Raw genomic sequence first — 18,420 nt, 5'->3', positions numbered from 1 at the left:
CTGACAACTTTTTACTTTCACTCCCTAAATTTTTAAACAAATATCTGTACTTTCTACTCCTTATATTTTCAAAATGAGCTAGTTACTTTTGGTTTAACAAATTTGCAGGGAGTTATTGTTTCACATCACTGAGAGCCTTCAAACATGAAACCGATTTGAGCCTAAACAGAAACACATGAAAGGTAGTCCTGTTTGTATATTAATCACCAGGGTATGTCACATAAAGACAAATGACGTGTTGATAAACTGGAAATGTAAAGCTTACATGTAAGTCCTCATGGTTTTAACTCAGATATTGAGTCTGTAAATTTGAACCTAGTTTTTCATATTGTGAAACATGCTGCAAAGCAAACTGAGGTAGATCAACTGTGTGCAGGTTAGTGCAGGATAAACAGGGTAGTTTGCTGTACTGTGATGGATTTAAAGTAAAGAACAGTGTGTGACTGAACAGCTGCCTCTTCTTCTCTCATTCTCCCCCCTCCCTCTCCTGTTGCTACTTCAATCGTGAAACTGATCAATGATCAGCTGATCGGCTTTTCTCTCTTGTTTGTTTATTGCCTACTTTGCGCCAGAAAGAAGAAACCAGCGGATGTCGCGCTAAACAACAGCAGCACGTTTAAGCTTGATCAGCTGTTGTTAGAATTTATTTAATCTTACTTTCTAGTATCAGCTGGTGTTTGTTGGAGCCACAGCTGTAAAAGCTGCTGGTCATGATGTCGGTTTGGTTATCTGGTGAGAGGGAAACATGAAGATGAAACCAGGAGATGTCCTTACTGAATCAGAGCTGTGATGGAGAAACAGGTTTACCTTTTGGGTGACATGAATGAGTTGAAGGGAAGTTATGAACTGTTTCTGAGAGACAAATAACACCAGGATCCTTTTTCTATGTAGCTGACAGCTTGTAACTGTGCAGGGGCGGGTCTAGCAAAGTGTTGCCAGGGGGGCAGGTAGGGCATTAACAGGGAGAGGGGGCACAAAGTACTTTTCTTTCTTATTCTCATTTAAAATGTCTCGCTTTTAAAAAATAATTGAATCTTACAACAAACGATTGATAGATTGATACATATATACCATCAAAACAGTGTACATCACTGTCACAACAGCGTTTGTTTTCATTCAAAGGCTTTATGATTTTTCCTATAATGGTGGGCCAGTCTCTAGTAAAAATGCCTGGGCCAACTTTTTGTCCCACTCCAGCCATGTAAGCAGCTCATCTGCAGTCTGGTGTTACCTACATCTTCCTATTCAGAAGGCAGAATTTTTGAGTTCCGAGTACAATCGAAAGCACCACGACTGCAGTTTTCGTGTTGGATGTAAAAAGCGCACATGACGCTATGACGTAGGCTAGAATCATGGCGGCGGTCAATGGCGGTCTAGGCGTGGGATTTCTCTTGTGGAAATATGCAGATTATTTTTTCCTTTCTATTGGTAGGTGGCACAGTGCACTTGTGGCAAGTAAGCAAGCTAGAAGACTGGCAATCTTGCTGGGTATCGAGTTAAAGAAGCAACACATTAACAAGAGAATTCTGAGTAAAACCAAAGTTACTTTCCCTAGTAACTAGTTACTTTGAAAGTAACAAGTAACTTGAAGTAACTGAGTTACTTTTGATAGAACTAGTAATGTAACTAAGTTACTAATTTAAAAGTAACTTACCCAACACTAACTGTTTTACTTCTCTCCTAACCTCCCTCCATATATATTGAAGTCTAATAAGGGTTTGGCAAACTAAATGGATCAGCTGACATGCATGCATCTCTTAGCTCCTGTATCAGGCCTTTGCTGGATTTCTTTTCAATTTCTTAAGGACTTGACTTTCAGATTGTCAGGGGGCCGAGTGGCCTGTACTGAACAGGACTCAGGTGCAGAAACCCAGAGCAGAGACAGCAGATGATGTAACAATTTATTAGGCTTAAGTGCAAAAAAAGAAAACGTAGCAAAGACAAAAAAACAATAAGACGTGGAGTTTGACGAGGCGTGGCCTTGGGAACGTGGCTAGGGCGAGGGAATGAGGCCTGAGATGCAGAGTGGAGCTGAGCAGGGAACAGTCACGCTTAAGAGAGAAGATAGAGGAGTTAGGGAGGTAGTGGAGGCAGCTCTGAAGTGGCCAGTTGTAAGAGTAGCAATTCTTACTTGCAGTAGGGGACATGGAGTGTTGAGAGGGGGGTGATGAGAATCCAGGGGAAGCGGAGTGGCGTGGAAAGGCTGGCCTGAGATCCGGGGCTTCAGATGGAGTGTGATGGCAGGAGGGCAGGCAGGTGAGGCACAGAGAGATTTTCAAAATGATTGCTTGGTATCCTGAGTCCAGAGGTGGAGCATGAGCCAAGGTGAATACAGCAACTGCAGCACAAGAGAGTCTTGTTAACAAGATAGAGCACAGCAAGAACTTGAAGTATAAGGCCTGTTACCAACATGTGTTGATGACGAACTGGCAGTGAATGAACATAAATGTGTGGTTTAAATCCCTCTGGCTTGATTGCCTGCAATAGGCTCCAGGTGTGCAGGAGCTGGAGTTGGCCCTGCCCAGGGGCGGATCCCAGGTCAGTTCAGGAGCCTTATGGAAATTCCAGCCACCCACCGCAGACCATGACACAGATACTGTTCAGTTGCTGTAGATAGTTTTTTAAGCCTGCCACTTCTTCTTTTTTTTTTTTGACCTTTTACAGTTTTTTATTGACAGATACTGTAAAGAAACAACAAGAAAGCAGAGGGAGAAAGAGAGAGGGGAAGATATGCGGCAAAGGGCCATGTGTTGGACTCAAACCCAGGTTGGCCACTCCCAGCCATATGGCATGTAGTTGAATTCAACCAGCGCCCCCTGCCACTTCTACTTTTGTCCTCGTTTCAGTTTCCTCAAATATTTTTAGAACACACTGTACACCATGTTGAGATACTATATGACAAGTTTTCAGCTAATAACTAACTACTACTTTATGCCTGTCAGACTTCATTATCTTTGCCATTTGTATTACTTAACTATAGAAATAGGAATAAATTAAGTAATTTTGCAACAGAACACCAGCAACAACCTGCCTGAAGAGGCAATTTAAAATTTGCTCTTTGCTAAGTTGTCTGTTACATGTGGAAACAAGACTGGTTTATTGCTTGTGTTTGTTGCCTTTTTGTGCGATTCATAAGTCAGTATTAAATGGCTTAACAAGCAAAAATAACTAAATAAAACAAACATTCCTCTGAAAATGGTCCGGTACAAGAGCTGGACTGACAATGAGTGACAAGCAGCCAAACCTACAAAAGACCTTCAGAATGCCTGGAGAAGTATTGCTGAATACTTCTCCAACAAATGAAAAGAAAATCTGGCTCCTTGGAAGCAAAATATGAAGAAATGAGGAGTGGGTCGAGACTTTAGCACAATACTTTGGATTTTAGTAGCGAGGGAAGGAATTGTTTGCACTTGAAGATAACCTAAACTAGAGTATTTCAGATTGTGTTATAGCTTAAGTGCTTCTAATAGAATATATAAAGTAGCTAAATATGCTTAGCTATTTTACAGAGACACTTGCAGCATACCATTAACTCGTGTGGATCCCACTTCAGGAAAGGAATTGATGGAAGCTGCAAGGTATTGTGGGGCTTAACGTAACATAAAAAGACTCCTTCTTTTCATTCATTATAATGAGGGGTAAAGATGAATAGATATGATGATGCTGGTAATGACAGCATCTCTCAGTAAGAGGGAAGAGGATATTCATGCACTCAACATTAGACTTTCTAATGGCTTAAGAGTTATCCTTTGGCATTTCAAGCAGCATAAAAAGGCAATGAGCTGCTGGGATGTTCACTATCATTTCCTTCTCCTTACCACTGTGTCTCTATCTTCAGTAACAAAGAATATGTTTACTTTACAGTCCCCAATGGTGAGTTTTGAATATGTCACAGTGTGGTCTATCTCTTTTTAATGGGTAAACAAACAGTCATGTTTTCATGCACACATAATGAAACAAGCCTGAGGCAAAATACATTTGCACTGGCACACATAAACAAACACAGACACATGCTTGGGGGTGGACTGCAATCAGTTAATTTCATCAGCATCCATCAGAAATCACAGGCATCACTGTCATCTGCCTGACACGACCTACAAGAGCCACTGTGTAAGCAGTATGTTTGGACACTACAGGTAATCCATTGTCGCTGTATTGTACAGCTCTGCAATTCACTTCTTGGGTTTTAAAGTGCTGCAATTTAGCTCGAACGTGAGACACAAGAGTCACTCTATATATTACAGCTGGGTCATTAAGGTCTTGAACAATGAAACATGTTTTGTAATTTCACCCCTGTACACCACCAGAGTTAAATCAAACATCAAGATCTGCTTCAAGTGCAGACTTTCACATTTAATTCAAGTGATTTAACACTTTCCCACACCAGAGTAATATTTTGAGCTTATCAGTGACTCATAAATCATCATTGATGGTATATATTCAAAGAGCAGAAAGTTAGATTTCTAACACTACATCACCACCTGAAAACACTGATTGCTGGACTATTTCATCATTGCCCGGGATAGTGTTAAAAAAGCATTGCTTGAAGTCTTTTAGAATTACATTACACATTGTTATCAATGGTCTCCCATATTCAAAGCCTCACAATGAACTGAAAAAATGAACATTGTTATAAGTAAGAAGATTGATTTCAATATTTGGATGAAAATCTGTTGCTCTCTATAACTGTCTAAAGTCTAGAATTCATGGACATCACTGAATGCTATGTTTCTCTCCCAGAGATGCTCTGCTATCCCTTCACTTGAGCCACTTTCGGTTGTTGCTGTTTGAGGTGCTCACTGCATTCAGTTTTATCTCTAGTAACTAGAAACTCTGCTCTGTTAGGCTGAGATCAAGTGACTGAGTTGGCCATTGAAGAATATCCCATTTCTTTGCCTTGAGAAATTGGATATTCAAAAGCAACCCATGGCTAGTATATTGGGTTGCTTTTGCAGTGCATTATCCCTTTTCACAGTGAAGCAGCATCTAATCATTTTTGCAGGATTAGTCTGAATCCAAGCAGGGAGGATAGACCTATACACTTCAGATTTCATTCTGCTACTTGAATCAGCAGTGAACTGAATCAGTTGGCAGGAATACACACCCATGCCATTACACACTCAGCACTGCGCTGTTTGGCTGATGATGTGATGCGCTTTGGATTATGAGCATTTCTTTTCCTTCCTCAAACTTTCTTCTTCATTTTGGTTTCATCTCTCCAAAGAAAAGGTTGGTTTTTTTGCTGGAGGCAGTGGGGGGGCTGACTCTTTAGGAATTTGACTGTTTGTAGAAAAACATTAGCAGTGTGGTTGATTAATCGTTTCATGCTTTCATGTTCAGAAACATTAATCATCAATAATCACATACAGAGCAAGCACTAGTTTCTGCCTTCTATCTTGCCTGTTCTGTGTGCACAACCTCTAGTTGCTGCATGTAAATATCCATATAAGTATTTTGCAGAAAGCTTTATGATTCTGCGATAATTGTAGAAACCCTGAGCAAATTTAAAAAGCATGAATATTCAGTTTAACAATCATTAAATGAAGCTTTCTTTGTCACTACTCCTTCTGGTGCATACACAAGGCATTACCACCAGTTTTCCTAAATGCTGTTTGGGGTGTTGCTATTCGAGGTGATAATGACCACATCACAGGCAGGGGATCTCGTTACGGTCAAGGACCGTCCAAGGATCAGCCAGGGATTAGGTGACTGGATTGGTGTAGTGAGGCAAATTTACAATATATGTCATGGATGGATATAACTGTATATGTACCTTGCAATATGTAACTCACAGTGTATGTATTTAACTACATTACAGAACTATGTGATTGGGTTTTTAATAGCTCTCACCACTGCCTTTCCTCATTTATTGACTGCCCGTCAGGGGTTTGAGGCGAGTGCCACTTAAAAAGAGTGAATGAATCATCATTGTCTACTCAAGTTTACCAATAACAGCAAAGAAAAAAAAGACCAAAAACTTCCCATCAGCGTTTTTTAATTGAATCAAAAATGGCTCATGCAGAGAACTCAATTAGTATTGATCTTCCCACTGTTCCTCGCTGTATACACCATGTGACTGCTTGGACAGCTAGCTGCTTATTCAGAGAGGTACAAACATCAGATCCAAATCTGTATGTTTTACCACACACATCTTTTTCTGTGCTCAGCGGCTGTTACAGGGTACAGGGCACAGAAAGGTCCAGAGGCTGTCATATCAAAGTATATCACAACAAGTCTTCTTTAGCTTCAGACTAGCAGACTGACCGGCGGCGTGTTTTTGATTCTTTTATGGTAAGTAAGTAAGTAAGTAAGTAAGTAAGTAAGTAAGTAAGTAAGTAAGTAAGTAAGTAAGTAAGTAAGTAAGTAAGTAAGTAAGTAAGTAAGTAAGTAAGTAAGTAAGTAAGTAAGTAAGTAAGTAAGTAAGTAAGTAAGTAAGTAAGTAAGTAAGTAAGAAAGAAAGAAAGAAAGAAAGAAAGAAAGAAAGATTTGATTTTTAAAAACACATTTATTCACTCAATAGTGAACCATACAAACAGTCAGCTCAAACCAACACATTGCTAAATACAAGTTCAGAGTTATTTAAAGTAAACAGACTACCTTTACAATCCCAAAGATTTTGAAAAACATCCAGTCCATTCATATTGAAACAATATTTATACTCTAACATCACTCTTGCTCTCGACATACTTTTGAAGAGCTCAACACAATCAGTATTTCGTCCATTATCAATCTTGTACTTTCTACTCAAGTAGTTGTAGAAAGTAGTCCCTTTTTCTTCTTCCCTTAGTCATATGAAAAACCAAAAATAAAACACTGTTGTGTAAAACAATGAAAAATAGTTTCTCTCATTGAACAAAAAGGACATGCATCTGAAGACCCAGGCTTAATGATGGACACAAAAGCATTTACCGCAATGATACCATGTAAAATCCGCCACTGTAAATCACCAGCTTTCTTGGTCAATGCTGGCTTGTACAGCGACCCCCATACAGGGCCCACATCAAAACCAACCTTAAAATGTTCTCTCCAAGGCGTATCAGTTTTACCATTTAACTTTGTTTTGTTTATTGCCTTAACACAGCTTTTATACAACACCTTCCCAGTCACCGAATCCAGTGGTGTCCAGTGGTACTTCTCCTTCTCCAAATAAGGACCAGGGCTGTCAAAGTCCTTGAGCTGCTGTCTATAGCACAGGCCAAAGAAACTGTCCGTTTTATCAGGAATCAAGTCTTTTATCATCGTCTGAGAGTGCCTGCTTGAATCTTGTCAACATCAAGCCCACAATTCGGAGAGAGCGAACCTCAAGTTTTCTTGCCAAGGACACAGCATCTTCCATTTTGGCTCCAGCAAGTTCAAGCAAAAGCCTTACCGTTGTAACTCCCCTTCTCTTCAGTAGCTCTGACATCATTGCTGCATCATCCCAGGATGAACCCAAACGAGACCCTTTGAGAATAGGTTCCATTAAAGCCAATGCAAAGATGTAGACTTCCACCGTCGTTCTGTTTCCATCAGCCCCCAAGCCTTTAGCACACTAACATAGAAAGGTGACAAACACTTTACACCATACCTTGAGTGATCGCAAACAAAGTCTTACCAAACCCCAAATTGCCAACTTTAGAAAATAAGTGTTCTGTAACCTGCCTCCACAAAACATTTTGATCCCCATACAAAAAACTCTGTAAAAACTGTAACCTAAAAGCTGCTTTCCGACTTTCGAGATGAATCAAACCCTGCCCTCCTTCCTCCTTTGACAGGAACAAAACGCTTTGAGGTATCCAATGAAGCCTGTCCCGAAAAAAGTTCAAAATAATAGTTTGTAATTTGGCCAACAGGTTAGGTGGAGGTTCCAAAATTGATAGATGGTGCCGATAGATAGATTATTAATAATAAGTACGCGACCCCTGTAAGACATTCGTGGTAAAAGCCAATGCCATTTCTGTAACCTACCCTCTACCAGTTCAACAAACCCTTCCCCATTTTTCATGACCTCCATGTTATCCCCTAAATAAACACCCAAATATTTTAAACCAGTTTTTGTCCATTGTAGGTCATCAGGTAAATTGGGTCCTGCTCTTGTCCATTTACCTACTAACAAAGCTTTACTCTTACTCCAATTAACTTTAGAGGATGAAATTTTACCAAAACATTCAATGAGTCGTGTTAAAGCAAGTACATCTGACTCTCCCGTTATAGCCACAATAATATCATCCGCATATGCAGAAAGTTGAAAAGGTAAAGAAATGCCATTCAGTTTTATCCCATGCAGGTTATAATAAAGGTTCAATGCTTAAAGAGTACAACATACACAGACATTGCACAACCTTGTCGAACACCTCTCTTTACATTAAAGGGAGCACTTAAACTACCATTGACCTTCAAAACACTTTCAATGTCACAATAGAGGGTCTTAATCATGGCAATGAAACCAGAGGAGAAACCAAAAGCCTTCAAAACATTCCAAAGATATTGGAGCTCCACCCGATCAAAAGCCTTTTCTTGGTCGAGGGAAATCAGACCAAAGTTCAAGCCCGATAAATTAGAGACATCCAAATAATCCCGAATTAGTGCTACATTGTTTCCTATTGATCTGCCAGGAATACAATAGGATTGATCCGCATGCACAACTTGATCAATCACTTTCTATAACCTGCATGCCAGTGCTTTTGAGATGATCTTATAGTCAGCACACAAGAGGCTGACTGGTCTCCAGTTCTTTATTTCATAAAGATCCCCCTTCTTGGGAAGAAGAGTGAGCACAGCTCTGCGACAGCTTAAGGGGAGCTTTCACCTAGCCACACTGTCATTAAGAACCTCCAACAAATCACCAGCCAACACAGACCAGTATGATTTATAAAATTCCACAGGCAAGCCATCTATTCCTGGATCTTTACCATTTTCCATACTTGACAATGCATCCTGCAGTTCTTGCAGAGTTAAGGCAAGCTCCAAGATGATATTGTCTTGCTCTGAGACCTCTGGCAAGTTACTGAGAAACTCAGCACCTGCCACGAAGTCTTCTCTAAACTCGCTGACATACAGCTTTGAAAAGTAGTCAACAGCCCTTTTTCGTTTATGCAGTGGGTTCGGTCAGCTCCTTCCCATCCTCAGATCAAATACAATGAATAAGGCGATTCTGTCCATTCTTTTTCTCCAAGCTAAAGAAGAATTTCGAGGGAGCATCCATTTCAGCAAAATTTTGAAAACGTGAACGGACCAGGGCTCCCTGTGCTCTGAGCCCTAGCAGATCAGCCAAAACAGTGTTTTTAGTTTTAAGGGCCTGCAAATGGCCTCGGTCTCCTGTGGACTCACTCAACCGTTGAAGATCCACTATATCAGTCTAATTCTTCAATAGATTTCACCATCTCTCTTGTGACATTACATGTGTATTGAATACAGAAATGCTAAATCTTTATTTTACCAATGTCCCGCCATTGCTGTAAGGAAGCAAACTGACATTTCATAGTTCTCCATTGATTCCAAAAAAAGAAAAAACCTTTTCTAAAACACCCATCATTCAGCAAAAGGTGGCAAATTAGACAGAATGATCTTCTTCGCCAGGTTCATTAGAGGAAAGTACGTGGTATACGTACTTCTCAAAACAACTCCCTTCTCAACTACGCTATTCACTTTGTCAACAGAATCCACAAACATAACAACCGCATGAATCATCCTAGAAGCTGCCTTTATACTTTCATACCCAACAACTTCCCCTACAGCCAAACCAAACTCCCAGCGGCATGGTATTTTAATACCATGCCGCTGGGAGAGCCCTCCGTCGCATGATTTCTTCCGGCCATCGCACCGAGCTAAGCGCTGCCGAAAAGAACACCAAACAAAAAACAAGGGGAAAAGGATTTTGCAACAGGACGAAAAAGTGAATTACCACTGTGAAAAAAGCAAAGTTCAAATGCTCACACTCATTCTCCGTCCCCCACCTGCACCAGACGCTCACACATGAGCACCTAACAGAGAGAGAGAAAGAAAGAAAGACAGACAGATGTTTTATGTTGCTCCTTTTCATCGATTCAAATGTAGCTTAGCAATCCTGCTGCATGCTGTTTTATTTAAGCTAAATTAATGGAAGTTGCCTGAGAAAAGTCATTTTGTTCACATAGTTAAATGAATATATAGGTGGTGTCTGTCAATAACCCCACTGGGCTAATAATTAATTTTAAATTCACCTCATCATGGAGTACGCCTACAAACCCGGGTGCTTTGACATTTCCTCTATGATTGTCCTGTAATGGTTCTGTGAAGGTGTCTATTCACATGTTTCAGTTTTGTGCTTCGCTTTGTATTCTGTGTCATCTGCCCACATTCGATTGCTCCGGGCTGTTTGATTTATGCCAATTCCCTTAGAAGCCAGGATATAAAAGTTGGTGTGAGCCACAGTTTTGCCTGACTATAGTTTCCATGAAGTCAAGGAATGATGGTGGGCCTCCTGCCAGGAATAGTTTATGTTCACATAACAGGATGCAACCTCTATGTAGGCTGGCACATCAACAGGAGAGGCTAAACCATCTTAGATAAATTCTAATTGCATCGCAAAATCCCACCTGTTATCTTCTCAAAGCCCAGAAGTAATATAGATTTTATGAGAGACATCCACAACTACTTCAGCCAAGTGAGTTTAGTCACAGTGCCGTGGAAATCGCATGCTAATTTTTGTCTCGTGGATTCTTTCTCTGTCTTGGCATGCCTTGAGATGGAGTGATGATATCATTCCCCAAAGGTGGCAGAAAGTAAATAGGTAAAACAGTTAAAAAATGCTTATTACACTGGTTTCAAAAACAAGCTGTTTAATCACTGATAGCCTGGAGGTGTTTGAAACAGGATTTTGAGTCACAATTGTTTAATATTTAAGAGGAAAAAGAAGTTGAAGACTGATTTATATTTCCCCAGCTGAACCTACAAATCCATTGTGAATTTCCATAAATGTAACATTCCCCCTCGCTCTCTAAAATTCATTCTTATCAACAGCAGGAACATTCATTCATGTACAAGACAAGAAGGCGTAGGGATGGATGACAAATTCAAGGAAATGTGAACCTGACTGTTACAGCGAGACTGATGGGAGTGGTACCTTCCAGGATGACATCACCCTAAATCTCACACAGATACACATAATGTTGTAATGTTGTGATTTTTATACAGTAAATAAAACTGAATTGAATTGAACAATCTATCTAAGAGTAGTTTCTCAAGCCAACAAAGGAAAAGAAAGAGTAAAGCTCATACTCGTGGATAATATAAAACATGGAAGGTTGGAAAAATGAAAACACTGTAGATAAATCTGTGGTCTTGGACAGGAGACACACAGGAAATCAACATGCTAACCACACGGCCGTTGGCTCTACTTTCACAGCTAACATCTGCGTCTTCATCTTTCTCTCTTTTTTAGAACTGTCCAAAGAAGAAAACTCCATTAAACACTGTCAACAACCCCTTCAACAGGATGCATTACATTGTAACTGTCTTCTAATATTGTGTGATTGCATTGGGTCAGTCAAACACAGGTGATTTGTATAATAATGCTTCTTACGACTGTCTTTTCTTTCCTTTAATTTGTCACTCAGCCTCAGCTGACCTCAGCTGTGACACAAGCTTTTATCAAGAATCCTTTGGTCTTGTAAATTGGCTTTCTGAAAGCATTCATCAGAATCCCCTAATGATCTAATGCATCGAGTCCTTTGGGAATGAAGCAGTGTGTCTCAAAGGATGCATCAAAGTTTATGTTGGCCTTGAAACTACAGCCACAAGGTTGAAGAAGATACGTCAGCTGACTCCTAGTTTATTACCGTTCGCTCTGAAGATTAAATAAACAAGCTTGTTTTGAAACCCACAATAGCCAAGTTTAACTGAGCGCCATTAATCTCGCTGGCACATTTGGATCTGGATGCCAAATGAGTTTTAAAAAGCTCATTCAGTGGAAGAAAAAAATACAATGTTTCTTCTTTATTCTTTAGACAGCAAACTCTTTGAAAGCAGTTAACACTAAAATAAAAGAGGCAACATTTGTTTGAAAGGCAGCATGCTGCTCTATTAGCACCCTTTGCAAAAACACGGCTGGTGAAATGAATAAAACAAGGTGGGAGATATTTCTACCTTTCATGATTTCTCTCGTCCCAACACTAGAAAGGGAAAGTGTGATTGAGCCCTACCTAACAAAAACAAAGTAATTGAAATCTCATATCAGCACCGAGATTCCATTTTTGTTGCATAGTCTAGGTCTTGTGCTGATTTCCATATAAATCATAGAGAAACTTGGTTATCTTGCTCTTGCGGTTGGCCTGTGCAGACATCTGCTGGTCTTAGTGCAGTATCTCTGTTTGCACACATTGTGGACTTTGGGGATTGAACTTGTCCATATTAAAGGATGCTGTGTGTGTACACTGTAAGGGCAAGGAACACATTTGTTGGAAAAATATGAAGAGTTCGAGTAACCCATACAAACATCTTGAAGGAAGCCTTGTCCCTGGGGAGCAGTCGGATCACTGTCATAGACTGATTTTTAATTAGGCTCTGGAACATTAAGCTGTCTGTGATTCTGTTGCAGCATCCTAAGTGGTGTAAACAAGTTTCTGAGTAGGTGCCAAATGAAGGGCTAGTAAAAAGACAGGGGAAAAGACACAGCTATGTGTTAAATTACTGATGAACAGATTTAAGCTCAAAGTTGTAGGTAACATTTACAAAGGTAACATGGTTTGGCACTTCATTTTACCTGTCAGAGTATGTTTCTAGCTGTTATTCACAAAGGTAGGATGGTTCGCCACTGAATTTTAGCTGTGAAAATATGCTTCTAGCTCAGATTAACAAAGGTAGAATGATTTGCCACTAAATTTTAGCTGTTAGCATGCTTGTATGTCACATTCACAAAGGTAGTAGGGTTATCCACTTAATTTCGTGTTGTGCGCATGCGCAGAAACAACGGATAGGATGGATTCCCAGAACACCGGCGTTACGTATTTAAAATACAAAATATGAGTAACTGTATTCTGTTATAGTTACCATTTTAAAAGGTGGTATTCAGAATACAGTTACTTTGTTGAAATAAATGGATTACAAGGCGGTCTTTTCCTGTTTCATATGTTAGGCTATGCCATCTCTATTTTTGGTAATTCCACGCTGGTGGAAACCCAAACAAAACACGCATTAAGAGGCTCCAATGCCTGTGTTTCAACCTCTAACCTATTTGTGGCCCGCATAATGACGTGAAGGAATCGTTTTTCAAATTATTGTTCAAAAAATTATTTAATATAAAGGCAATAGGCAGAGTGTTACAGGCATAGACCTAAAGAATGTAGCCTCACAGGCAGTGTAGCCCAGTTGTAAGTAAGCTATTAAGACTCGACTGTACACTGTGTTCGTGTTTTCCTCCGAAACAAGAAGTTCAGTTGGAGCAGCCTTTCAACGCCTCTCTCTTTCTCTCGCTAGCAAAGTTGACCCACACAACAACAAAGTAAAGCTAGTTTTCGGCTATAAGCCCGACACAGAACCCGACGTATTAGCCAGAGGTCCCTTTACTACGGTTTGGAGCCGCGGACCTGTTTTATATACGTGCAGAATAGTTTTGTGCAGCCTTACCTAATGTCCACCTTGTTACTCATTTTATATTAAGATTTAAACATCTAGTTGGTATTGGTAGGGCGAGTAACCTTCAGTAATAGTAATAAATCACACAGCAATAGTACATTCATGTAGTTGTAAAAAGCATGATAATACATTAAGTAATCCAAAGTATTCAGAATACGTTACTCTCATTGAGTAATGTAATGGAATACGTTACAAAATACATTTTGGGGCATGTATTCTGTAATCTGTAGTGGAATACATTTTAAAAGTAACCTTCCCAACACTGATAAAGAGTAAAGAGTGGACCATTCCGAATGCCATTTCAGTGGTGTGATTGTGCAGAGTGAGTACTTGCATTCATTAAAGTGCCTGTGAGCTGGTCATACTGGTAAATAAGAGTTCAAGTGCTCTGAAAGACTATCCATGTCAATAAACCCTTCAGCATGGAGAATAAGTGTGTTTACTTCCGTTTTTGTCAACATGTCCTTTTAGGACACTGAACCAGTGTAGCTGATTCAATTTTTCCCCAATATTAGTAAACTAGTAAAACTGTAAAGGTTTACACTCTCACTTCCAAGACCAAGACAGACAGCATAAACCTACTGTAACTGTGTGTGAACATCTACACATCCGTTTTCAGGGCCTACAGCCTAACCCAGCCAACACTGGGCAAAACACACAGCTAGTCCATCACAGGGATTTATCACATCTATGGCAAAAGTACGTTTAATCACCTGTTAACTTAACACAGCTATCTTCAGAAGGTAAGAGAAAATCGGATCACCCCAGGAAAATCCACGCAGGCACATAGAGAACATGTTAATGCATTATCCATACTTGTCCTGGACACAGGTACACCACGGGGTTATGTGCTCAGCCCAGCCCTCTTCACTCTATTCACACATGGCTCTACTGCCTTCTACTCTTCTAATACCCTTGTGAGGTTTTCAGACCTAGTGGGTCTCATATCACTACAGGGAAGAGATCCAGCACCGGACCCAATGGTGTTCAGAAAACAGCCTGATCCTGAACAGCAGTACGACCGAGAAGGTCGATATGGACCACAGAAGTCCGGGGAAAAGACGACATGGAGGAGATACAAAGCCCAGAAAAGGCTCTTTTTCCACAGGAAGCCTTAAAGGGCTGGGCTCTCCTCTGCAAACATCTACAGAACTGCAATTGAAAGCATCATCTGTCTCAACATGACAGCTTGGGATGGCAGCTGTATGAAACAGGACAGAAAGGACTCGGTGCAGTTAAAACAGGAGAGGGGATTTTGGGAAGTCCTCTCCCAAATCTGTATGCTGACTGTTTTTCCCCAGAGCTATTAACTCTATCACCTCACTCCATAGACAACAGTCTTTTAAGGCATGACATGTGTATGCGTGTGTGTTTGAGGCATGCACAGGACAGCTGCACTTTACAAAAATATACTTAATACTACTTTTTAAATTGTCTCCCTATTGTGTATATTTTCCTGTCTTTGTTTTAAATACTTTCTGGTTTTCAGCTGAAAACTACCACTCAGTTTCATTATCTGACTGTATAATTACATGTTTTAATATGTAAACAGCTGAAACATGTCAGGGTTTTTTTAGCGTTAGCATTAATCAATGGATTTTCTAGTTACTGAACTTTGAACAAAGCCGTTACTAATTTCTCATCAGAAGCCGAAAAGTTAAAATTTACTACTCAAATCCAAAGAGCCTCCTTAGCAGGTGCAAGTTGTCACTCTAAAACCACAGGCATGTGACTTGAACATAGCATTAAGACGATATTGAAATGATATTGGACAGTTTAATGATTCAGTCACACTGAGGAAATTAATCTTTCACAGGCTTTGTAATCATCAGTTTCTTGTGATTCTCAGAAAATGACTTTATGCTCTCCCATAATTCATTTCGCAAGGGTAACTCCAGATATTTCACCTTCATTGCATCAGCAGCTCAATCTTTGTTCCTCGATGTTTTCCTGGAATACCGATTGACAAATATTAATATAACTGTCCCAAGTAATAACTTTAATCCACAATTCCACTGTTTCATGTACTGCTGTCTTTCCAATCCACATTGCTTGTGGTGCTTTTATTATTAGCTTATCCAACCTCACCTGTTGTTGCCTGGATCAGGTGATAAATGGCTTTCATATGGTTAGTAGCACAGCAAGATATACAGCGAGTAATAAGATGTGCCTCTCTCTGGAGCAAAAGGAGGGAAATTAATTAGCAAAAACAACCATGGACACAAATCACTCTACCAGCAGCCGTGGAATTATTTTTCTACATTTCAGTTCCATAAAAAATAAGCAGCTGTCATTGCAAACATTGATTTATTCCCACAGGTGTGCATTAGTTTCAGAGCCAGTACTTCTTCATGGCAAGCTGCCAGAGATTAACCACAGCACATCAATATCCTTCGTATAGAGACATCCTCATTGGATTTCTTCTTACTTTGCTGTCTCAGCTACGGCTCTGCTTTCGTTATGTTCATTTCTACTGGCTTTGTGGAAGGGTAAGCCTGCAGTCAATGTCACTGTCACTTACTGTAGCTTAACTTTGTCAGTCACAGAGTTGGAAATTAATCTGTAAACCTAAATCCAGACGGAATTACATGGAAACATGGATGATAACGTTTTGGAAGAGTTAGTTTTTTCTGTGTTACTCACTGGTGCAGATCCACTGAGTGTGTGCTTTCTGTGAGCAATAAAGTCACTTATAATTACTCGTTTTAGTAAAATGTCAAACTCAGCCATCCACCATTTTAATCAAATCGCTTAAATTTAATCTCTATTTTTTAAATATCTTAACATAGAAATTTAGTCATAGCTGAAAAGGGTTAAGACAACAAAACAGTGCATTTTAAAGACAGCACTTTGGTTATTTTGTAAAATAATGAAGGCCCAAACAGAAAATCCAAAAATGTCCTGCATGTCCTGTGTCACAGTCAGTCGAAGCAGACTATGTGGAGTGAGGAGGGGGACCCAAATGCAGACATGCAAAACTAAAACTTGATTCTTAACTGAAAGCGAGCCGTTTATTGTGGATGATTTAAAAAACAATTCAACGCTGCTCAAAAACCTAAACTGGGTAGACTAGAAAGAAAACATGAAAGATCCTAAACATGAAAACCTGGTATGGAACATGAAAACTTGACGAGAACATAACAGACAGCCAGACACTGAACAGAGGGAGACAGAGGAGGAGGGAGCAGAGCTCATGAGCACGTCACTATAGCCCACTGTGGCTTCTGCACCGTGGCTGCTGGGTGACCCCACGTCTGGGGCTTTCCTCAGTTCTTTCCAGGAGGGTGGCATGGTTGCCCCTCCGATGGTGCTCCTTGGGCTCTCGCACTCTGGGGGCCTCTGGATTTTCTGGGGCCAGGATCTCCTCCATGCCTGCCTCATGCCCTGGGGGACAGGCCTATGGCTCTCCACACCCTCTAGCAGATCATTACATGGAGAAACCTTTTGAATACAAGCACACTCATCCACACAGGTGTTCGCAGATACAGACTACACCTTTCTTGACTGCTACCTCAAAGCACGTTGTGTGCTGTCGGTCTTGCGTGCTGCATATTTACTGTTACTTACATTTATTTAGGTTATTGCAATGATGTTGTGTGTGTTGTGTTGCTCTCTTTTTGCTTGTTTTCTATTTTTTTCCCCTCTCAACAGGTGATCCAGGTAATTTTTTTTAAGTGTCCTCTCTCCCTCTTTCACTCTATTTTTCTTTCCCTCCCTCTCGTTCTTTCTTTCTCTCTTCCCTATCCCCCAGTCATGTCTGTCCCGTCTGTAATAACTTAAAATCAAATCAAATAAACTCTCATAGATGAGCTGCTCGTTACTAGTCAGGATATTTTGCAGTATGATTGACATCATATCATCTGCAAATGAAATGAAACCCAGCGGAGCCTCTGTGGTAGGAATCAGGTTTTGGACCACCTTCAAGGGCAGAAAGCAACAACAGGGAATTGGGCATGAAATTAATAACGCTTCTGAGAGAGGAAAAAACCCCAAGACGGTTGCCTGGGATGTGATTAAAAATAACAAATAGCTTAAAAACTATGACAGTTATGCTAATTAAATGTTTTCTTGAACCTGTCTTAACACAGACACGTCTGGCTGCACGCAACATTTAAAGTCTGATGTCGTGTGACCCAGTGTTTGATTTTCATTGTGTTTTGTTTTCTATTCGTGTTCTGGTTTGAGTTTAGTTTACCTTATTAAGTGCTACAATGCCTAGATTGCTGCGTTAGTCATTTGCTTTGCAGATCCTTTTGCGTCCCCTGTTCTAAGTCTCCCAGCTTCATGTCTACCCGTCATGCTTTATGTCTCTGTGGTGCTGGTTAAATTTATGTCACGTCTGTGTCTCGTAATGTTTCCTGCTTATTAAGTCTTGTTTCCATGTTCTATGTACTTAGCTTTCGCTTCCACTGTGGCGCCATTATGTTCATTCCAGTCAGCTGTTTTCCTCATGTTTTCCCCTGATCACCTCACCCTCAGTCTTCCTGTGTTCAGTGTGGTTTCGTCTGTGTTCCCTTCCCCATGTCTGGTTTAGACTTCATAGTGTCCCTTCATGGTTTATAGTATTTTCAGCGTTCATAGCTTTCACAGTCTCTCTAGTCTTGTAATAGTTTATACATGTTTTTTTTAATCTGGTCTCAACCAGTTTGTTTAATTTTTGTATGCTCTCTTATCAGCCACAAATAAAGGCTTGTTTTTCGTTAAAGTAATTTCGTCTCCTCATCAGTGTCCACACCTGAGTCCTCCACTCATTCTCCATCGAGACTGTGACATCTGATCATTGTAAGAAAGAACAAAAAAAACAACTGCATTGTCTTGTTATGATAG

Source organism: Aulonocara sp. 'chitande type north' Nkhata Bay, linkage group LG9 (assembly GCF_057382095.1).
Source record: "Aulonocara sp. 'chitande type north' Nkhata Bay isolate Kocher_YH1m ecotype deep benthic linkage group LG9, A_spYH_male_GT1.1, whole genome shotgun sequence".
Taxonomy (NCBI): Eukaryota; Metazoa; Chordata; class Actinopteri; order Cichliformes; family Cichlidae; genus Aulonocara; species Aulonocara sp. 'chitande type north' Nkhata Bay.
The sequence above is the reverse complement of the archived record's forward strand: the minus strand, read 5'-3'. Positions refer to the sequence as shown.